Here is a 22,254-nt window from a genome sequence, read left to right as displayed (position 1 = left end):
AATGGTCTAGTCCTGCCGTTGGGTCAGCATGGTCCAGTAGGTTCTCTGGGCCATGGAGAAGATGTGTGGAGACATGCCGTCCCGTTTCCCTTTGAACGCCTGGGAATAAAGCCAAGGAGGATGTTTAGCGACATTGATCCTTCATAGTCCAAGCTAGACTGATGGAATCAACTGTTGGATGTTGGGTCAACCCATTGGTCAACCTCATAGATTCAATGAGTCTGCCTTGGTTGTTTAAGTCAAGCTAGACCCATAGAATCAAATTAAGTCAACACACCGGTCAATCCTATGGACCCAATGGGTCAATCCTAGTTGATAAGTCCAAACCAGACTCATGGAATCAGCTGTTGGAAGTTGAGTCAATCCATTGGTGAGTAAACCCATTCCCCAACCCAACCGTTGGCCAACCCAACTATTCCCCAACCCAACCCAACTCAACCCTTCCCCAACCCAACCATTCAACCCAACCATTCCCCAACCCAACCCAACCCAACCATTACCCAATACAACACAACCATTTATCAACACAACCATTCCCCAACCTAACCCAACCCTTCCCCAACCCAATCATTCAACCCTACCCAACCCAACTCAACCATTCCCCAACACAACCATTCAACCCAACCACTCCCCAACTCAACCCAACCCAACCCAAACATTCAACCCAACCCAACCATTCCCCAACCCAAACATTCAACCCAACCACTCCACAACTCAACCCAACCCTTTCCCAACTCAACCATTCCCCAACCCAACCATTCAACCCAACCACTCCCAACCCTACCCAAACATTCAACCCTACTCAGCCCTTCCCCAATCCAACCATTCAACCCTACCCAACCCAACCCAACCATTCCCCAGCCCAACCATTCAACCCAACCATTCAACCCAACCATTCCCCAATTCAACCATTCAACCCAAACCAACCCTTCCCCAACCCAACCATTACCCAAGACAACCCTTCCCCAATCCAACCCAAACCATTCAACAGTTCCACAGCCCAACCCAACCATTCCCCAACCCAAACGTGCCCCAACCCAACCATTCTACCTTTCTTGAGCCATTGGCCATGCAAGAATATGGCGCGATGGCTATCAAGTCCGGACCGGCAAAGGTGTAAACCAGCTGTGACCAGAACTGGTGGCGGAGGGTGTTGATGACGCTGGACTCGTTCAGACTGACCAACGAGGCCAGGTCCTTGGCGTAGTCAAATCTCGAAGGATTGGTCTGTCACGAGGTGGAAATCAGAAAGACATTAGAACAGAGTGACGAAGAAGAAGAGGAGCCATTGCTGGACACTGGGCCCAGAACAGGACCCCACTGGACACCCCACTGGTCACTCCTCTCCAGGATGAAGGAGAAGAGGAGCCATTGCTGGACACTAGGCCCAGGACAGGACCCCACTGGAAACCCCACTGGTCACTCCTCTCCAGGACAAAGGAGAAAAGGAGCCATGGCTGGACACTGGGCCCAGGACAGGACCCCACTGGACACCCCACCAGTCACTTCCCTCCAAGACAAAGAAGAGGAGCCATTGCTGGACACTGCTCCTCTGATTAGGCTGGCTGAACATGACATCACCTGTGATGCAATCCTTAATTAAGCATGTGATGTCAGCACTCATTAGCATGGGCCTTCTTCCCTCAAGCTTTTAGGGAGACGTTCTCAAAGATAAATAAATAATATTATACTTTTGTGGAATAATAATAATAATAATAATAATAATAATAATAATAAGTATTTATTTATAAATTATTGATTGTATATTAGTATAATATAATTTAATGTAATAATATTATATAATAGTATATTATTATATAATAGCATATTATATAACAGTATAATATACTATTCTTTAATAGTATACTATTATATAATATTATTCTGGTATATAATATATAATGTAACAGAATAATATAATACTAATATATTATTATATTAGTATTTTATATAATATAATATTAGTATATCAGTATAATATTATAATCTACTAATATTATATTATACAATAGTATATAGTATAATATTATACTACTATTATAATATTCTAATATTATATTATATAAAATAGTATATTATGCTATAATAGTATTATATATTACAATACTATATTATTATATTATAATAGTATATTAGTACAATATAATAGTATAATATACTATACTAATACCAGTAATATAAGGGATTAGAACCCTAGTAGGGCTAGATTTCCGTGTTTATGGAGACCAACCTTCTCGATATCTTCCTCTTCCACTTCAAACACGGATCCGTCGGACTCGATTTGCACCCGGACCATCCCCGGAGGAAGCTCCGGAGTACCTACGTCCGGTTTTAACTCCGTCGCTGTCGGAGAAAAGGGCTCAGTTTATGCATTTATCGATGGATAAATACAGGTTTCGCAAATCTTTTCGTGACTCGAACCCGGGTCTCGAAGTATGTCTTACCCAAGGTGAATCCGTCCTTCTGGACCAGCCAAACTTTCTCTGTTTCGTACCAAATGTCCTGGTTTTAGGGGGGGAAAAGAGAGTAAGATTTGCACACAAGAAGCTATGATGTCATCGTGTGCAAGATGGCAGATTATGGGCTAGATGCCGCTACACTTTATCAGCTGTCAAATTGCATTGATATATCATAAAATAAGAAATCAGAGGATTACATAAAATGGTGGAACGGCAAAAATCAAAACAGCAGCGAACTGCGTTAATTCTACGGCGCAAAATATGGAAGAGGGAACACGCATATCGCATCCGTGGATTGGAAAGATAAGCAAAAATGAACTCATTTTGAGCAAACTCACCTTCTCCGACAAAGAATCGGCGCTTTCTCCGACATCGTTTTTCTTTTCTCTGTCTGATGTTTTCTTCGTTCGCTCTGTTCTTTCCTCCGTTTCCTCCGCTTCCTTCCTTTCTTCTTTCCCGACTCTTATTTCTTTTGGTTTTCTTCCAGTTTCTCTCGTTTTATCTTTCATTTTCATCCCGTTTTCTCCCTGTATTTTCTTATTTTCTTCTGTTTTCACCCCGATATCTCCCGTTTTATCCTTAGCTTCTCTCGTTTTTATCCCCGATATCTCTCGTTTTAGACTTAATTTCTCTCATTTTATCCGTAATTTCTCCCGTTTCCCCCCCGAAATTTCTCATTTTCTCCTTAATATCTCCCCATTTATTCCCCGTTTCTCTGAGTATATCATTGCTTTCTCCCAGTTTTTTACCTGTCAGTTCCGTTTTCTCCTTATTTTCTCCCGTTTTCCTCCCGACATCTCCCGTTTTTTCCTCGTTTCTTCCCATTTTTCTCCCGATATCTCCTGTATTTTCCTTATTTTCTCCTATTTTCCTCCCGATATCTCCCGTTTTTTCCTTATTTTCTCCTGTTTTCCTCCCAATATCTCTCGTTTTTTCCTCGTCTTCTGTTTTTCCCCAATCTCACTCGCTTTTTCTTTGTTTTCTCCCACTTTTTCCCCCGTTTCCTCCTTGGTTTCTCCCGTCCTTTTCCCAATATCCGCTATTTTTTCCTTATTTTCCCCTTTATTCGTCCCTTTTGCCCGAATTCCCATCCTTCCTAAAGACTTCTCCTTAATCCTCATTTTCACGTTCTCTTTCCCAAGGCTTTCTAAATGTTTGCTCCAAAGCGAATGGACCTTTTGCATCGGTTCTGTGCCCATCCCGAGATCTTTGGTGCCGACGCTTTTCATTTCCTCCAGCGTCGGAGATTTCGGGAGATGGGACAAATCTGATGGTGACTTCTCTCCCGATTTCAGAGCCGCGTTGGACACCTGTTTGGCCCTGCTTTTTGGGACGGACCTCTTGAAAGGCAAAGGTTTCTGCTCGGGAATCTCCACGAGACCGTCGCTGCTGTGTTTCTTTCCGTTCAGCCTTCCTTGTGCCATGTTTGCACCTACTTCCAAAATGTTGGTGGTGTCTTTTATCGTAAATGGTTGCTGGGCGGATCCATCGTCTTGCTCTCCCGGGGGCTGAAATAATAATAATAATGATGATGATAATAATACATTTTATATGTATATCTTATTTTTTGCAGCATTTTCTCTGCAGAATATCCTATTTCTGCCCCAAAATAATTTTTTCTGTGAAGAAATATCAATATTAAAATTATTATAATATTATTATATATATTACTATATATTATGTATTATAATATTAATTTTGTAGTATACTATTATAAATAATATGATTATAATAGTATTATTATAATAAATATTATAATATTATTCTTATTTATTACCCAAACCAAAAATGCAATTTCTCTATATAATAATATTATTATAATAATATTAGTATAATAATACTGATATTATAATAATAATTATTATATATAGAGCAGCGGTTCCCAACCTTTCTTGGGACGCGACCCCCATTGCGGGCGAAAGTCCTGCCCGCGATCTACCTTGTTGGTTGGGAGGCGACTGCCTAAAAGCCCCAGCAGGCTTTGCAGCCAGATGTCCCGCCCCTTCCCAGCCTCCCAACTAATCAGGGAGGCCATCAGGGAAGAAGGGGCAGAACTTCTGGCCGCAAAGATCACTGGGGCTTGCAGTCCTGTCATTGTCCCCTTCTCCTCATGGGTGCCTAGCACCCACGGGGAGAAGCACAGGAGGGAGAGGCGGACCCGTCCCTGTCCCCTTTTCCTCACAGGTGCCTTTGATGGCACCCACGAGGAGAAGGGAATGGAAGGAGGTGACCCCAGCCCCCTTCTCCTTGTGGGTGCCGGCACGAGCGCTAGTGCTGGCACCAGCAGGAAAAAGGGAGAGGTGGAGGGAGGGGGAAATCCCAACCTGACAACCCCCAAAAAGGGTCAAGTGACCCCCAAAGGGGTCACGACCCCCAGGTTGGGAACCCCTGATATAGAGAAATATAATGTTATTAGTATAATAATATTAGTATTATTATACTAATAATATTATATAGTAATATGGTATAATAATGTTATAAAACAATATAAATATAATATAATACATAATATAATAATAATAATAATAATAATAATAATAATAATTATTATTATTATTATTATTATTATTATTATTATTTCCTATATAGAAAATAATATTTCTTTGCAGAAATCAAAACAGCAATATTTTTGCACCCAATTTTCTTTTTGCTATGTATAAAGTAATATTTCTGCAATAGCATTTTTTGTGTGTGTGCAGAAAATAATTATTTCTACAGAGAAATAGTATTTTTGGTTTGGGAAATAAATAATACTAAAATTAAATAAATAATAAATAAGTAAATAATAAATAAATAAATAATAAAAATAAAAATAATAAAAATAAATAAATAAAAAATGAAATAATAAATAAATACATAAATAAAATAAAAAATAATAAATGAAATAAAATGAAATAAAAAAATAAAAAATATTAATAGAATAATGAAAAAATGAAAAAATAAAATAAAATAAATAATAATAATAAATAATGAAATAAAAGAAATAAAATAAAAAATGAAAGAAATAATGAAATAAAAGTAAATATAAATAAAATAATAAATAATGAAATAATGAAATAAAATAAATAAAAATAAATAAAAAAGAAAAGAAAAGAAAAGAAAATAATAAATAAAATATTTATTTTCTGCCCAGAAGTAGCTTTTTTTTGGCGTTTTCCTTGCAGAAAATATACTTTTTTGGTGCAGCGAATGCTATTATCATGCATTGCATCTTACATCCTCTTTGCAATTCGTTTCCTGTGTTTTGTGATTTATTTTTTGACGACTGACCAAACGTTTGCAAACACACTTTTGATGCCACAATTGATACGTTTGGTTCTTTGCACTTATGTCTTCCTTGGAATTTTCTTTTTTCTTTTAACTTCACCTCCTTGGACTCCTTCTCCATTTCCCGCACAAGTTGTTTGATGAAACCGCCGGGGATTACCGAAAAAAGGGGCGGCGGCGAAGTTGGAAGTGGCATTCGGTCCTCTTCCCGGATCTGTATTTGTTGCAAAATAAAAAATTAAATTAAATTAAAATTCTTTGCATCGATAGAAATATTCACAAGATTCTGAAAACCCGCTATCGCTTTGAAAATGGTGCAATTATACCGTCTTTCAATTCGATTTTAATTTTATTAATTTTTAATTTTAATTTTAATTTTTTATTTAAGTTTGAAAATTTAAATTTAGTTTTCAATTTCAAATTTCAAATTTCAATTTAATATTTAATATTAAAATAAAATTAACAATTTTAAATCTAAATTTGAAAATTTGAAAATTTAATTGTTTAATGCACAGTACATGATGAATCATGCATTGTGCTTCATGTGTCATGCACCATGCTTGATGCATTGGCATCATGCATTGTAATGCATCATTGTGACGGTTCCTTGGGAGCAATGCCCTGTGCAGGGCCCTTACTCTCAGGGAGTCCCTTAAAAGAACTATTTTTCCGCTGCCACCACTCAGTGAATTGTCAATGAACTATATTTCCCAAGCACACACTGAGACTTGTTTGGGAGAGAGATCTAGTTTCCTTTCTTGCTAACCCCAGAGCAATCAGTAGCCGAGTCAAGGCGCGTGTACAGGAGCAACGAGATAGCAGATGCTTTTAAAAGAAAGAGTTTATTTTAAAGAAATAATATAGAATAGGAAGGTATCACTCATGCCAGGCCTCCTTGCCTTGCAGGTCAGAAAACACAGTTACAGAGATATTCATTTCAGGCAAGCTATTAGATAAACATAACAAAAAGACCTAGACGTACTGACTAACACTGTTCCTGAACTACTCACACAATGATGGGATTTGTAGTCCTTGTGGAGTTCTTGGAATCAGGGAGCTGGCTCCTTGCCAACTCTACCTGCATTCCTGAGTCTGGGTCCCCCAGACTCTAAGAGACATCATCTGGTTCCCCCTCAGGAGAGGATCCAGGGAGAGACAAAAGAGTGCATGGCTTCAAAGGGCCTTTTAAAGATTTCCCATAGAAAGTTCTTGAATCTCGCGGTCCTACTCTCTGATTGGTCAGGTAGACCTTACATCAGCTATCACCTATAATAATAATAATATAAAATAATTCAATTCAATTCAATTAAAATAAATAAATAAATAATAAAACAAAACAAATAAATTAAATTTAAAATAATAAAATGAAAATGAATGAAAAAATAAATAAAATGTATAAATTAATAATTTTATTATTTTGAGTATGTATGTATAGTGCTGCATGCAATTATAGCGCTATAGAAATAAAATATAATAATAATAATTAAATAATTCAATTCAATGAAAATAATTACATAATAAAAACTAAATAATAAAACAACTAAATAATAAAATATAATGAATAAATTAAATTTAAAATGATAAATTAAATGAATAAATAATAATATAACTAAATAAAATAAAACGAATAAATTAAAATAAAAATAATAAAATAAATGAATGAATAAATAAATAATAAAATGAATAAATGATTAAATAAACAATAAAATAAAAAGAATAAATTAAAAATGATAAAATAACTGAATAAATGAATAAATCTAAGGGAGAGAGTAGGCTGGCCCAGTTCCATCAGGGGCTAGCCTGAAGAAGAAGAGCCCTCCCTCCGGTCCATCTGCCTTGGTCCAGGCCTCAGAGGGAGAGAAGAATGCTGGACCTGATTCCTTCCCTCCCTCACCATTCCCTTCTCCTTTTGTGTCGTGTCTTTTAGATTGTAAGCCTGTGGGCAGGGAACTGTCTGTTATCCCCTCTATTGTAAACCGCTCGGATTCCCAGTGATTGGGCGGTATATAAATAAAACCTATTATTATTATTATTATTATTATTATTATTATTATTATTAAATAAATAAAAAATATAAATAATAATAAAATAAATAAAATATGAATAAAGTAAATTGAAAATAATAAAATAAATGAATGAATAAATAATAAAATAGGCATTCCTTTAAAAGAAAAAAAGGGCAAAGTGTCCTCTCTAGGAATCTCTAGGTCCTCCAGTGCAACTCTATGTTCAGCCATGCAACTCTTATGCCATTAAGTTGACCATAGAGTTGCACTGGAGAAGCTACAAAGGCCTAGAGAAGTGTCCTTCTCTAGGAATCTCTAGGTCCTCGGGGGCGGACATTTACCATAGAGTAGGTGCTAGAAAGCCCTAGAAAGGCCATATTAATAAAGACCTGTGGATTTGGAGATCCGGGAGCATTACCTTTTCAATTGACGGCTGATCCATATTTACTCCAAACGGTCTCCAAACGTTCCGGATCATAGAGTAAACACGGCCGGTTCCTAGAAGTATTGGAAAAGATGGAGGATGTGCTGCCGGATGCGCCTCCGCCGCCGCCCTCAGAAGCACGCTGAATTTTCCGTGAACGCTTACGCGTAATTTTAAAAGGTTAAAACACATACAATCTGAATCTTAAAGTTGGATAAAATGGTATTTTTTTGGAAAGGAAAAAAGGAAGATAAACATATTTATTTATTCTGAATTTATTTTATTAAGAGGCAATTTTGTGTGTGTGTGTGTGTGTGTGTGTGTGTGTATATATATATATATATATTTTACAGTTATATAAATATATATTTTCCCCCAATTTTTGTACATTACAAAAATAGTTTTATATATATAATAATGTTTTATATGCATATATATATATATATATATATAACTGTATTATATTGTATACAATTAAATATATTGTAATACAGTGATATATATTTATATTATATACACACCCATTTTTTGTGTATAATATTACAAAAATACATTAAATATATATATTTATTTAACTATATATATATATATATATTTAAATAGACATATATATATATATAATTCAACATTTAAATATATATATATATATATATATTAATAAACATATTCTAATACTGTTAAATATATATATATATATATACCTATTTTTTGTGTGTAATATATAAACTGTATTGTAAATACTTAAATACATATATTTAATAATAGTTAAATATATTACTATACACACACACACGCACACACACACACACACATACTCTTCTTTTTTAGCATAGAGTAACATTGGAGGACTTTAATAGAGGCCTCTCTAGGCGCTCAAACACAACTCTATGGTCATACATGGCCCTTACTCTGTTGTCATCCTTCTTGATCTGTCTGCAGCCTTTGACACCGTTGATCACTGTCTTCTAGTTGATATACTTTCTGACCTTGGGTTCTCAGACTGTTCTCGACTGGTTTAGATCTTATTTGTCTGGCAGATCTTTCGCAGTAGTTGCAGGCGGTCAGACTTCTTCTCCCGTTCCCTTATCTGTTGGAGTTCCCCAGGGCTCTGTTCTGGGTCCCCTTCTGTTTTCTCTCTACACACTGTCCTTAGGAAAACTCATCAGCTCTTTTGGTTTTTCCTACCATCTGTATGCTGATGACACCCAGTTGTATCTTTCCACCCCTGACCTTTCTCCAAGGCTTGAACAGCAAGTCTCGTCTTGCCTTACAGCTGTCTCGCAGTGGATGCGCCATCGACGTTTGAAGCTCAAGATGTCCAAGATGGAGCTTCTTGTCTTTCCCCCTAAGCCCACCCTTCAACACTCCTTTTCTGTCTCTGTGGACAACATTGCTATTCAATGAGTCCAGCAAGCCCGCAGTCTTGGTTTTATTGTGTATCCCTCAGATCCAGACCACAGCCAAGGCTTGTAGATTCTTTTTATACAATATTGCCAAAATCCGACCATATCTCTCCGCCTCTACTGCCAAGATCCTGGTCCATGCCCTAGTGATCTCCTGACTTGATTACTGTAACGTCCTCCTGGCTGGGCTTCCTCTTTCTCACCTCCGTCCTTTAATCTCTGTCCAGCATTCAGCTGCACGCATTATCACTTCCACCCACCGCTCTGACCACATCTCTCCTGTGTTGGCATCCCTTCACTGGCTCCCCCTCCCTTTCCACATTCAGTATAAGCTCCTGCTGTTGACATTCAAAGCCCTCCATGGCCTGGCCCCTCCTTACTTATCAGACCTTCTTTCTCCTCACCTTCCCACCAGGGCCCTCTGTTCTGGTAGTCAAGGGTTCCTGTCTCAGCCCAGGATTTCCTCTGCCCCATCCCGGATTCGCCCCTTTTCATTTGCTGCCCCTCACTCCTGGAACCTTCTTCCCCCGCAAGCAAGAGCCATCACTTCTTTAACTAGCTTCAAAACGGAGTTGAAGACCATTCTGTTCAGGGCAGCGTTCCCAGGCATTGCATAATTGTCGCTTACCATCTGATGTTCTTTTAGTGCCTGTTTTATTGAACCATTTCCTATATTGCTATGTATTTTATATGTATTATCCTACTAGAGATGCCCCTTCCCCAACACCACTCCCTCTGTGTCGTGTCTTTCTAGATTGTAAGCCTGAGGGCAGGGAACCGTCCAATTAAAAAGATTGTATGTACAGCGCTGTGTAAATTTACAGTGCTTTATAAATAAAGGTTAATAATAATAATAATAATAATAATACATAAATAAAGGTTAATAATATGTCTGTGTGTGTGTGTGTGTCTGTGTGTGTGTGTGTGTGTATATATATATATATATATAAACATTTAAAAACACATGAGAGACACACACAACGAACGTATAAAATGTAACAAAAGACTCAATCGCCACCGGATGGACGGTTCGTTTGGTGCGGAAACGCACATTCCAACGCCAGGCAGTTGCCGTTATGGATTGCGCCATGGAACGTGGTGTCACGAGTCCACAAATCCCATCCTCCATCTTTCTTTCAGAAACGGCACTGCCACCGTTGTTTGTGCCGTTCCGCCAAAACTGCTTTGGCACCAATTCCCATCACCGTTTCCGATCCTAGACACCGTTGCTCTTGTGGTGGCCGAGTTGTGATTTGGACAGTTCCGTCACGGCGGCGGCAGACCATGGCTTGTTCAAGAACTTCAGCGTGCATTGGAGGAGGAGCTGCGCTTCTGTAAACGCCACAGGGAAAGGAACGTGATGCAGAGGCTGACCATAGAGTTGCACTGGAAGTGTCCTCTCTAGGAATCTCTAGGTCCTCCAGCACAACTCTATGGTCAGCGTCAATAATCAATCGATTGATTAATTACCTCGCATTGGAGGACAAACTGCTTCCCTCCTTTGATCCTGAGTAGGATGCACTTCCTGTCCTTGACCTGCGTCTCCTCAACGGATACTATCTGCTCCATTGTCAGGAGGTTTTGCTGAGGGAGGGAAAGTATGGGTTTACTACACAGATACTATGTGTGAGTAAGCTACAATGGGCCCTACTCGTTCGCTGGGTTGAATGAGTAGGGCATCGTATATTTCATGGACTCCATGTCATCCTCTCCATGGTGTCCATAGTGTCTGCATCTATGAGTTTACTCCAAAGATATTATGTGTAGTAAGATACAACAGTCTTACTCATTCATTGGGGTGAATATGTAGGGCATCATATACTCCATGGACTCTCCATGGACTCTCCATGGACTTCTCCATGATGTTCATAGCATCTGCATCTATGAGTTTACTCCACAGATACTACATGTGAGTAAGGTACAGAGGGCCCTACTCAGTTCATTGAAGTTAATGAGTAGGGCGTCATATACTCCATGGACTCCATGTCATCCTCTCCATGGTGTCCACAGTGTCTATGTCTATCAGTTTACTTCACAGATACTACGTGTGAGTAAGATACAGTGGGCCCTACTCATTTGTTGGGATGAATGAGTAGGGCGTCATATACTCCATGGACTCTGTGTCGTGCTCTCCATGGTGTCCATAGCATTCATGTCTAACAGTTTACTCCACAGATACTATGAGTAAATAAGATACACCAGGTTGAATGAGAAGGGCCCAATGTATTCCATGGTGTCTCCATCATGTTTGCCAAGGACTCCATGTTGTCCTCTCCATAGTGTCCATGTCTATTAGCTTATTCCACAGATACTACACAGATACTACGCCTAAGTAAGATACAGCAAGCCGAAGTGAGATCCACCAAAGTCCAAAATGGATGCTACAGGGGTGACGCGATGACAGGAAGTGCACGTGGCGCAGGCTAGAAGATTCTAGAAGCCTTGGCTACTGGTTTTTTGGAGGGGTCTCCTTACCCGTTTGCGCCTTTTGGTGTAAGTGCGCCACACGTCCTAAATGGGGAAAGGAGAGCATTACGGACTTCCCGGGTCAGGGATGGTATCACAACGGCGACCGTGAAAAAGCATGCCTTAACCGCGACTCGCCTTCTCCTCGCCATTCGAGGCAGTTCGGGAAGAGGTAGAAATCGTGCCACTGCCATTGCGCCAGGAAGGGGTTCCCCGGCTTCAGCATGAACCTGTGAACGATGCAGTCCTTCCTGAGCACGTAATCTGTCTCCAGATGGGGGAAAAATGCGGCGTTGAAATTCGTAATCTGTTGGATTTTCTGCGCAGGAACTACGGTATCGGGATACAGGTTGCGCGGCATGGTCCCTGTCACAAAAAACATTACCTTCCTCGTGGCTGAGCTGCTTGTTCTTCGCTCCCTTCCTGGCCTCTATCTTGTCCGCGTCGGTGTTGACCGCGTCGTAGACAGTCGTGGCCACTTCCTGTTGCCACTGCTCCGAAATGACCAAAGGTTAGTTCTTGTACAGTTCTTGGTCGCTGTCCAGCAACTGCTTCCGAAAGGAGTCAAAATGGTGGGAGAACGGGTCAAACAAAAAAAGTTTACATACACAAAATTAGCCTATTTCATGAAACTGGGGACCCCACATTTCTATTATGGGATGTTAGCAGCTCAGAAAACCAAGAGGAAGTGTGGTTTCCTTGCGCTTCCTGCGCAGTCCCACTTACTGTGCAGGAAGTCCATGTTTCTACCCAAATAAGGCATCAATCCCATAAACAAGGATCAAATCATAATTTGCTCTCCTTGCTATTCGATTATGGGCTGTTAGAAGTATGGAAAACGCAGAGGAAGTGTGGTTTCCTCGCAATTCCTGTGCAGTCCCACTTACTGTGCAAGAAGTCCAGGTTTCTACCCAAAGGAAGGAGGTAATCCCATAAAGAAGGATCAAATCATAATTTGCCCTCCTTCGTAATAAATTATGGGATTTTAGAAGTACGGAAAACGCTGAGGAAGTGAGGTTTCCTGGCACTTCCTACGCAGTCCCACTTGTAGCCAAGGGTCCGTTTAGGGGAATTTTATTATTATTGTTATTAGCTCAAATATTGCAAGAGGGGGGCCTGCTACGATGGCCCTTGCAGAATCGTCTCCCGATATGTATACGGAGTAGACCAGGGGATCCCAATAAATAGAGCTGAGACAGACTTCTAGAATTAATAACCAATTTATTTATAAGGGGAAAAACACATTCGATTCACTAGCATACACACACACATACAAGGCTCAGGAAAAGCATAGGTTAGCATGGAATAGGATTTTAGGCATCACTCGGGTGATACGTACCAGAATGTAGACCCTCCAGGAATCCAAATGGAATATGATGAGGATGGCATGAGGCTCAGCCATGGAATGACTGGCCAGGAGCCAGGAGCCAGGAGCCAGGAGCCAGGAGCCAGGAGTCAGGAGCCAGGAGCCAGGAGCCAGGAGCCAGGAGCCAGGAGCCAGGAGTCAGGAGCCAGGAGCCAGGTCAGGGTTCAAGGGGACAGAGCTTCCCCCTGAAATCCAGTGAACAGGCAAATCTGGGAGTATTTATAGGCAAAATCTTGCCTCTGGCAAAGGTGCTTGATGGTGAGAACAAAGGTGTTTAATTACTTGCTTTTCACCTGGATGTCCCTGTCTGATGGTCTTAGTGGTCTTAAGCTGCTCGGACAACAGACCCTGGGGAGGGGGTAAGAGCCTCAGGCAAGGCAAATATTTGCTCTTCCTGGTCATATGATAATCCTTTTATGCGACTCCCTAGATATGATGATGTGGGTGCCCCTCAGGGGTGTATGTACATGTCCTCATGCCTTGCTGGCAATGGTGGACAGGCTGTTAGAGTTCATCTAGGGGTCATTAAGGGCTATCATTTATACCAAAATTTATATGGAGCAGCATGGGTAACACACTCACTGCACAAAAGTGCCAATATGTAATGACAGGAAGGAGCTACCGGGTTAATAGACGCCTCTTTAGGATCATGACTGGCCGACAAGGAACGCAACACACACCTTTATGCCTTTCATGTCTTCTTTGTTGAAGGATCCGATGTCAAACGCGTCTGTGGCATTCACTTCGCGGAGGAATCAGCGGAGGCGTGTACTGGAATAAATCTGGATTAAAACTGCGGTAAGGATGGGGATGTGACGGATCCTGTCCAGATCCAAATGGCAGAAGGTCTGGGGACCAAAATGATGGAAACTGCACCAAAACGTGCAAAGAACGCACAAAATGCTTACCTTTTGCAGATAGACGTGCCGCCAGTTGATTCCTTTTAAGAAGAGGAGCTGCTCCTTTACTTCTTGCACTCTGCAGGACAAACAAACATTATAAATATGGTAAAGGGATTTTTTCCCCAAGTCGCAAAATGGCGGCCTAGACGTACCCGCACCCTTGGCATCCGAGCCACTTGCCGATGTCGCGCTGGAGCAGGCTTTCCAACAGGGGCTTGAGTTCAAGGGAAAACGAATCCGGTAATTCAACGTTCTGCGGAGGGGAAACGAAAAAACAGAGCTAGAGTTGGGAGGGACTAGAAGGGCCATCAAGCCCAACTCCATTTTGCCACGCCGGAACTGTTATCTAATATTGGTCAGGAATCAGGATGCGCTGCGTCCACCGATGGAATTTATTTATTGATTAATTTAAACATTTTATTATAATATTTATTTTAGTATTTATTTTAAATATTTTATTTAATTATTTAAATGTTTTAATATTTAATATTTCAATATTTCAATATTTATTTTAAATATTTTATTTATTTACATGTTTAATACCTATTTATTCCGTATTGATATTTCAATATTTATTTTAAATATTTTATTTTTATATTTTATTTATTTATTTAAATGATTTAATATTTATTTATTTAATAATTCAATATTAATGTTATATTTTGGAATGTATTTTCTTATTAAAATATATTATCATGTATATGGGGTTTTATGTATTGCACTGCATTGCTTTATGTTAGACTCCTGATGTATTCCATCAGATATGTTGTAACTGTGGATAACGGGGGATGGGATATGCTTCAGCATAGGCTTTTAGAGATAGAGATATGTAGTGCTAAGCTGGGCCAGGTGGTGCTATCTGGTGTCCTTGAAGGCCTGGCTCTCAAAGGCTAGGAATGCAGTTTCAGTTATGGGAGAAGAGGAGTTCATGGGGGAGTAATGGAGGATGGGAACCAGTGAGGAGAAGGAGGAGTTTTCTTGTGCAGTCTTTTGCTAGGGGAGGAGTAGTTCAGCTAAGGGGGGGATTTAGGCATTGGCTTGGCTGGGAGGGGTCAGTCAGCTATGAAGCTGAGTGATGTAGAATTGCTGATTCTGGAGCTATCAATAAAGTGCCGTTGATTTATCAATCAAGCGGACTGGTTGATTGTCCAGGATTCTGGTCTCGTACTCTGACACTTTAACATTTAAGTCGCATTGATTGCTCTTATGGTATTTGTTTATTTATTATTAATCAATTTATTTGTTTATTATAAACATAGATTTATTATTATTATTATTATTATTATTATTATTATTATTATTATCTTTTAATAATTATTCCTTACTACAGTGAGGGTCATTCGGTTGATTTCGTGCTTGTCTTTGGTTTTGTGCTGCCTGAAGGGGCTGTGCCTGTTAAACAATAAACAAACAAATAAATAAATAACAATAATAATAAATAATAAATATTATTATATAATAAATATTTATATAATAAACATAATTTATATAATAAAAATGTAAATATAAATATAAATAATTATATATGTTTATATTTAAAATTGAATATATATAAAATATATAAATACATAAATAATAAACTATTATATAATAAATATTTATTTATGATAAAAATATTATTACTACATATAAATTTATATTTGAATATGAATATATATAAATAATAAATATATAAATACTGTAATAAATATTTATTTATAATATAAATATAATCAATACATATAAATTTATATTTATATATGAATACACACACACACACACACAATATTGTAATAAATGTAAGTCAAAGGTTTTCATGGCCGGCATCCATAGTTTTTTGTGGGTTTTTCAGGCTATGTGGCCATGTTCTAGCAGAGTTTATTCCTGACGTTTCACTGCTGCAACATGGATACTCACACGCTGGCGTGGGGCTTCTTCTTGGAGAACTCACAGGCGAGGCCGAGGTCGGAGATCCGGACATGTCCGTGTTTGTCCAGGAGGATATTCATGGGCTGGAAATCTACATGGTGAGAAGAAACGAGGAGTTAAAATTACCTGCCGTCGTGACTGAAACCGAATCAGCGCCATCGCTTGGCGCGGTGGCGTTGGCGTTTTTATCTTGAGGTCCCTGTAGATGACGAAACAGCTGTGCATGTGCTACAGGCTGAGGAGGATCTCTGCAGCGTAGAAGAGCGTCTCCATTTCCGAAAACACGCCATGCTGCAAAAGATGGTAGTGGAGGTTGCCACCTGGGGAGACAGGGAAATGCAGTTACGGCGTTAAGACGATGGAGCATTGGTTCTACAGGTCAATCTCTGACTATAGTGTTGCGGTGGAGGAGCTGGAGATTTCTAGAGAGGACACTCTACTAGGCCTTTGTAGGTCCTCCAGAACAACTCTATGGTTAATATCTGGCAGGTGTCGACCATAGAGTTGCGCTAGAGGTTCCTAGAGCAACGCGGTCGGTGCTTACCGTTCATCAGATCCAAAATGAAGTAGAGCTTATCCCGAGTGTGGAAGGCGTAAGTCATGCAGACGATGAAAGGACAGTCCTGGCAGGCAAACGGGAATTAATAAAATTTTAATTAAAAATTAATAAAAAGGTAATATTTTAATTAATTAAAAATTCATTAAAATATGTTCATTAAAATAAATATTATTTTATTTTATTTTCGATAAAATAAATATTTTATTTTATTTTATCTTAATTAAAATAAATATTATTTTACTTTATTATTTTATTTTTTATTTTATTTTCATTGAAATAAATATTATTTTATTTTATTAAATACTTTTTATTTGATTTGATTTGATTATTTTCATTAAAATAAATATTTTGATTTTATTTTAAAATATTTTGTTTTCATTAAAATTAATATTATTTTATTTTTATTAAATATTTTTTTATTTTTTATTTTATTTTCATTAAAATATTTTTTATTTTCATTAAAATAAATATTATTTTCATTAAAATAAATATTTTTTATTTTATTAAATATTTTTTATTTTATTTTATATTTATTTTTATTAAAATAGATTTTTTTTGTTTTCATTAACATAAACATTTATTTTATTTTGTTTTCATTAAGATAAATATTTATTATTTTATTTTTATTAATATAAATATTTTTTTAAAAATAAAATTTAAAATTTTAGTAATGATTTTCACTGAAAAATTCCAATAAAATGAAATTAATTATTGTTATAATAATAATTATTATGTATTTATTTAATTAATTAATGAAAGGGAAATGCAGACCCCGGTGCTAACAAGCGAAAGCATGATCCGTTTGTTGAGAGCCAAGGTCTCTCCTTGCTACATCTTGTTCTGCTTCTTGTCCAGACATTTCGTGGCGTACCTGGGAAATAATAATAATAATATTAATCAATTTAGTTTAATTGATTAATAAATAATAACAAATTGACATTCCTAAGTCTATCGGTTTATATTATAATACGTTATATTATATTAAATAATATTATATTACATTTTAATACATTATATTAAATTATATTATATTCCATTTTAATATATTATAACACATCATATTTTAATACATTATAATAAATACTACTAAATTACATTGCATTATATTATTATATTGCGATAATATTATATCAACATTTACATCTTCCCTGTATCCGCTTTGCGGCAGCCGTAAACCTTGCCGAATCCGACGCGTCCGATGATCTGGTGGATGCTGACGTCGTTCATGGTCAGTTGCGGAAGGAAGGAAAGGAAATTTAAAACCATATATATATATATATACACACACACAAACACACACACAAATTAATTGCAATTGTGAACCCAAAGTGTGAAGCTGCGGCAAAAAATCCCGATACGATTCTGGGTTAAAAAAATAGAAGCGTAGCGTCTAGGTAAACAAATACATTCGTTTATGTATACTACATGAATACTGAGCTCAATGTTTTTCAATTGGCAATATCTGGTGAATTTATTGCTAACAAAATGGAATAAAATAGAGAAAATTTAATTAAAAGCTGTTTATAAGTAATGCAATTTAATGGAATTAATTTGTTTATTGATTTTTGCATCAGGAGTCCATTTCTATTTTAAAATAAATAAATAAATCATTTTGAAATAAATAAAATAATTTTAAATGTGTTTTAGTTGAATATATATATATATACTGTTTTGAATAAATAATTTTGCATAAAAATAAATTTATTTTAAATAAAAATAATTTAAAACAAAAATTTTGAATTATATATTTTATTTGAGTAAATAATTAATTTTAAATAAATCATTTTAAATACATAAATAATTTTAAATATTTTTAAATGAATATATAAAAACTGTTTTAAATAAATAATTTTAAATGAAAATAAATTTATTTTATAGAAATAAATTATCTTCAATAAATTATTTTCAATAATTGTATTATATTTATGTTCAGTAAACAATTGATTTTAATTGTTTAATAATTTTAAATGAATATATAAATTGTTTTAAATAAATAATTTTAAATGAAAATAAATTTATTTTAAACAAACAAATAAATACATTTCTTTCAACAACTATATATTTATTTTTAGTAAATAATTAATTTTAAATAGTTTTAAATAAATAAATAATTTTAGATGTTTTTGTTTTAAATAAATATATAAACTGTTTTAAATAAATAATTTTAAATAAAAATAAATTTAAACAAACAAATAAATAAATTATTTTCAACAATTGTATATTTGTTTTCATTAAATAATTAATTTTACAGGAATTGTTTCAAATAAACAAATAATTTTTAATTGAAATGAATATATAAATATTTAGTTAGTGCTGTGTAAACCTAGAACGCTTTAATAAATAAAATTTAATAACAATAATAATAATAATAATAATAATAAATTAAACTTCTGCCGGCGACACGCGATGGGATAAAAAAAGTAGAACTGGCAAAACGTATCTTATTTATTTATTTTATTTATTTAGGTATTTATATCCTGCCCTTCAGCCCTAATGGCTCTCAGGGAGGCTTACAATTATTATTTTTAATCAGACAGTTCCCTGCCCTCAGGCTTACAATCTAAAAGACACGAAACAAAAGGAGAAGGGAATGGTGGAGGGAAAGGGGATGAGGTCCAGTGGTTCTTCTCTCCATCTCAGGCCTGGACCAAGGCATTATTATTATTATTATTATTATTATTATTATTATTATTATTATTTATATAGCGCTGTAAATTTACACAGCACTGTACATAAAATCATTTAATTAGACGGTTACCTGCCCTCAGGCTGACAATCGAAGAAGCCACGAGACAAAAGGACAATGGAATGGTCAGAGGGGGGGAAGAGGAACAGGTCCAGCATTCTTCTCTCCCTCTGAGACCTAGAGCAAGGCAGATGGACTGGAGGGAGGGTTCTGCTTCTTAGTTCAGGCCAAGCCTGATAAAATTGGCAGGCCTCACTCTACTGCTACATGGAGGAGGAGGAGAGAGGTAGCTGGGCAGTCATTTTAAGTGGTGATTATTTAATGTTTTTTAAACTCTAGAAAGCGTTTGCTTGTAGTCACATCTTCAGTGAGTCAGATCTGTGAGTCACTAGGGGCAGAGCAAGCAGACTAGCTCTATATTACTCGTCCCAGAGCCTCTCCAGAGCAGTTCCTGCTACAGAGAGGAGGAGGAGAGAGGTAGCAGTGCAGCAATTTAAATGGTGACTGTTAAAAAATTTTTTGAACTCTAGGAAGAGTGTGCTTGTAGTCACATATTCAGTGAGTCACATCTGTGAGTCACTAGGGGGTGGAGATAGCAGACTAGCTCAATATTACTCCTCCCAGAGCCACTCCAGAGCAGTTGCTGCTACAGAGAGGAGGAGGAGAGAAGTAGCTGGGCAGCCATTTTAGGTGGTGACTGTTTAATTTTTTTTAAACTCTAGGAAGAGTGTGCTTGTAGTCACATATTCAGTGAGTCACATCTGTGAGTCACTAGGGCGTGGAGCTACCAGAATAGCTTTATATTACTCCTCCCAGAGCCACTCCAGAGCAGTTCCTGCTACAGAGAGGAGAAGGAGAGAGGTAGCAGGGCAGCCATTTTAAGTGGTGACTAATTTTTTTAAAACTCTAGGAAGAGTGTGCTTGAAGTCACAACTGTAGTGAGTCACATTTGCGAGACACTAGGGGGCAGAGCTAGCAGACTAGCTCTATACTACTCCTCCCTGAGCCTCTCCAGAGCAGTTCTTGATACACTGAGGAGGAGGAGAGAGGTATCTGAGCAGCCATTTTAAGTGGTGACTGTTTACTTTTTTTTGGACTCTAGGAAGAGTGTGCTTGTAGTCACATATTCAGTGAGTGACATCTGTGAGTCACTAGGCGTGGAGCTATCAGAATAGCTCTATATTACTCCTCCCAGAGCCACTCCAGAGCAGTTCCTGCTACAGAGAGGAGGAGGAGGAGAGAGTTAGCAGGGCAGCCATTTTAAGTGGTGACTGTTTAATTTTTTAAAAACTCTAGGAAGAGTGTGCTTGTAGTCACATCTTCAGTGAGTCACATCTGTAAGTCGCTAGGGGGCAGAGCTAGCAGACTAGCTCTATATGACTCCTTCCAGAGCCTCTCCAGAGCAGTTCATCCTACAGGGAGGAGGAGGAGGAGAGAGGTTGCTAGGCAGCCAATTTAAGTCGTGACTGCTTAATTTTTTAAAAAACTCTAGGAAGAGTGTGCTTGTAGGCACATCTTCATTGAGTCACATTTGTGAGTCACTAGGCGGCAGAGCTAGGAGACTAGATCTATGTGACTCCTCCCAGAGCCTCTCCAGATTAGTTCCTGCTACAGAGAGGAGGAGAAAGGAGGTAGCTGGGCAACCATTTTAAATGGTGACTGATTAATTTTTTTTAAAACTCTAGGAAGAGTGTGGTTGTAGTCACATCTTCAGTCAGTCACATCTGTGAGGCACTAGGGGGCGGAGATAGCAGGATAGCTCTATATTACTCCTCCCAGAGCCTCTCAAGAGCAGTCACTGCTACAGAGAGGAGGAGGAGAGAGGTCACTGGGCAAGCATTTTAAGTGGTGACCGTTTAATATTTTTTAAACTCTAGACAGAATGTGCTTGTAGACACATCGTCAGTGAGTAATATCTGTGAGTCACTAGGGGCCGGAGCTAGCAGACTAGCTCTAAATTACTCCTCCCAGAGCCACTCCAAAGCAGTTCCTGCTACAGAGAGGAGGAGCAGAGAGGTAGCAGGGCAGGCATTTTAAGTGGTGACTGTTTAATTTTTTTAAAACTCTAGGAAGAGTGTTCTTGTAGTCACATCTTCAGAGAGTCACATCTGTAAGTCGCTAGGGGGCAGAGCTAGCAGACTAGCTCTATAATACTCCTCCCAGAGCCTCTCCAGAACAGTTCCTGCTAGAGAGAGGAGGAGGAGAAGAGAGGTAGCTGGGCAGCTATTTTAAGTGGTGACTGTTTAATTTTTTTAAAACTCTAGGAAGAATGTGCTTGTAGACACATCATCAGTGAGTCACATCTGTGAGTCACTAGGGGGCAGAGCTAGCAGACTAACTCTATATTATTCGTCCCGGAGCCTCTCCAGAGTAATTCCTGCTACAGAGAGGAGGAGGAGAGAGGTAGCTGGCCAGCCATTTTAAGTGGTGACTGATTAATTATTTTTAAATTCGACGAAGAGTGTGCTTGTAGTTACATCTTCAGTGAGTAACATCTGTGAGTCACTAGGGGGTGGAGCTAGCAGACTAGCACTATATTAGTCCTCCCAGCACCACTCCAGAGCCATTCCTTCTACAGAGAGGAGGAGGAGAGAGGTAACAGGGCAGCCATTTTAAGTGGTGACTGTTTAATTTTTTAAAAACTCTAGGAAGAGTGTGCTTGTAGTCACATATTCAGTGAGTCACATCTGTAAGTCGCTAGGGGAGGAGCTAGCAGACTAGCTCTATATTACTCCTCCCAGAGCCTCTCCAGAGCAGTTCCTGCTACAGAGAGGAGTAGAAGAGAGCTAGCTGTGCAGCTATTTTAAG

At 37.8% G+C, this 22,254-nt stretch overlaps 1 pseudogene across 1 annotated transcript; it reads right to left on the bottom strand.

Moving 5' to 3' along the window:
• Positions 1–10,731: 10,731 nt before the first annotated feature.
• On the bottom strand, positions 10,732–19,604 carry LOC149284500 (G protein-coupled receptor kinase 3-like; annotated as a pseudogene). The gene is made up of 16 exons (XR_016277834.1): positions 19,519–19,604; positions 18,181–18,237; positions 17,902–17,988; positions 17,532–17,631; positions 16,746–16,824; positions 16,393–16,521; positions 16,190–16,286; positions 15,619–15,685; positions 14,446–14,546; positions 14,300–14,369; positions 14,072–14,162; positions 12,411–12,573; positions 12,144–12,289; positions 12,035–12,070; positions 11,030–11,143; positions 10,732–10,891 (listed from the first exon to the last, which is right to left on the bottom strand). The product of XR_016277834.1 is annotated as a G protein-coupled receptor kinase 3-like (transcript).
• Positions 19,605–22,254: the final 2,650 nt, after the last annotated feature.

The sequence above is a fragment of the Sceloporus occidentalis genome, unplaced genomic scaffold, assembly GCF_023333645.1.
Source record: "Sceloporus occidentalis isolate IW3139 unplaced genomic scaffold, rSceOcc1.0.p SCAF_91, whole genome shotgun sequence".
Taxonomy (NCBI): Eukaryota; Metazoa; Chordata; class Lepidosauria; order Squamata; family Phrynosomatidae; genus Sceloporus; species Sceloporus occidentalis.
This window is presented reverse-complemented; position numbering and strand designations above follow the sequence as displayed.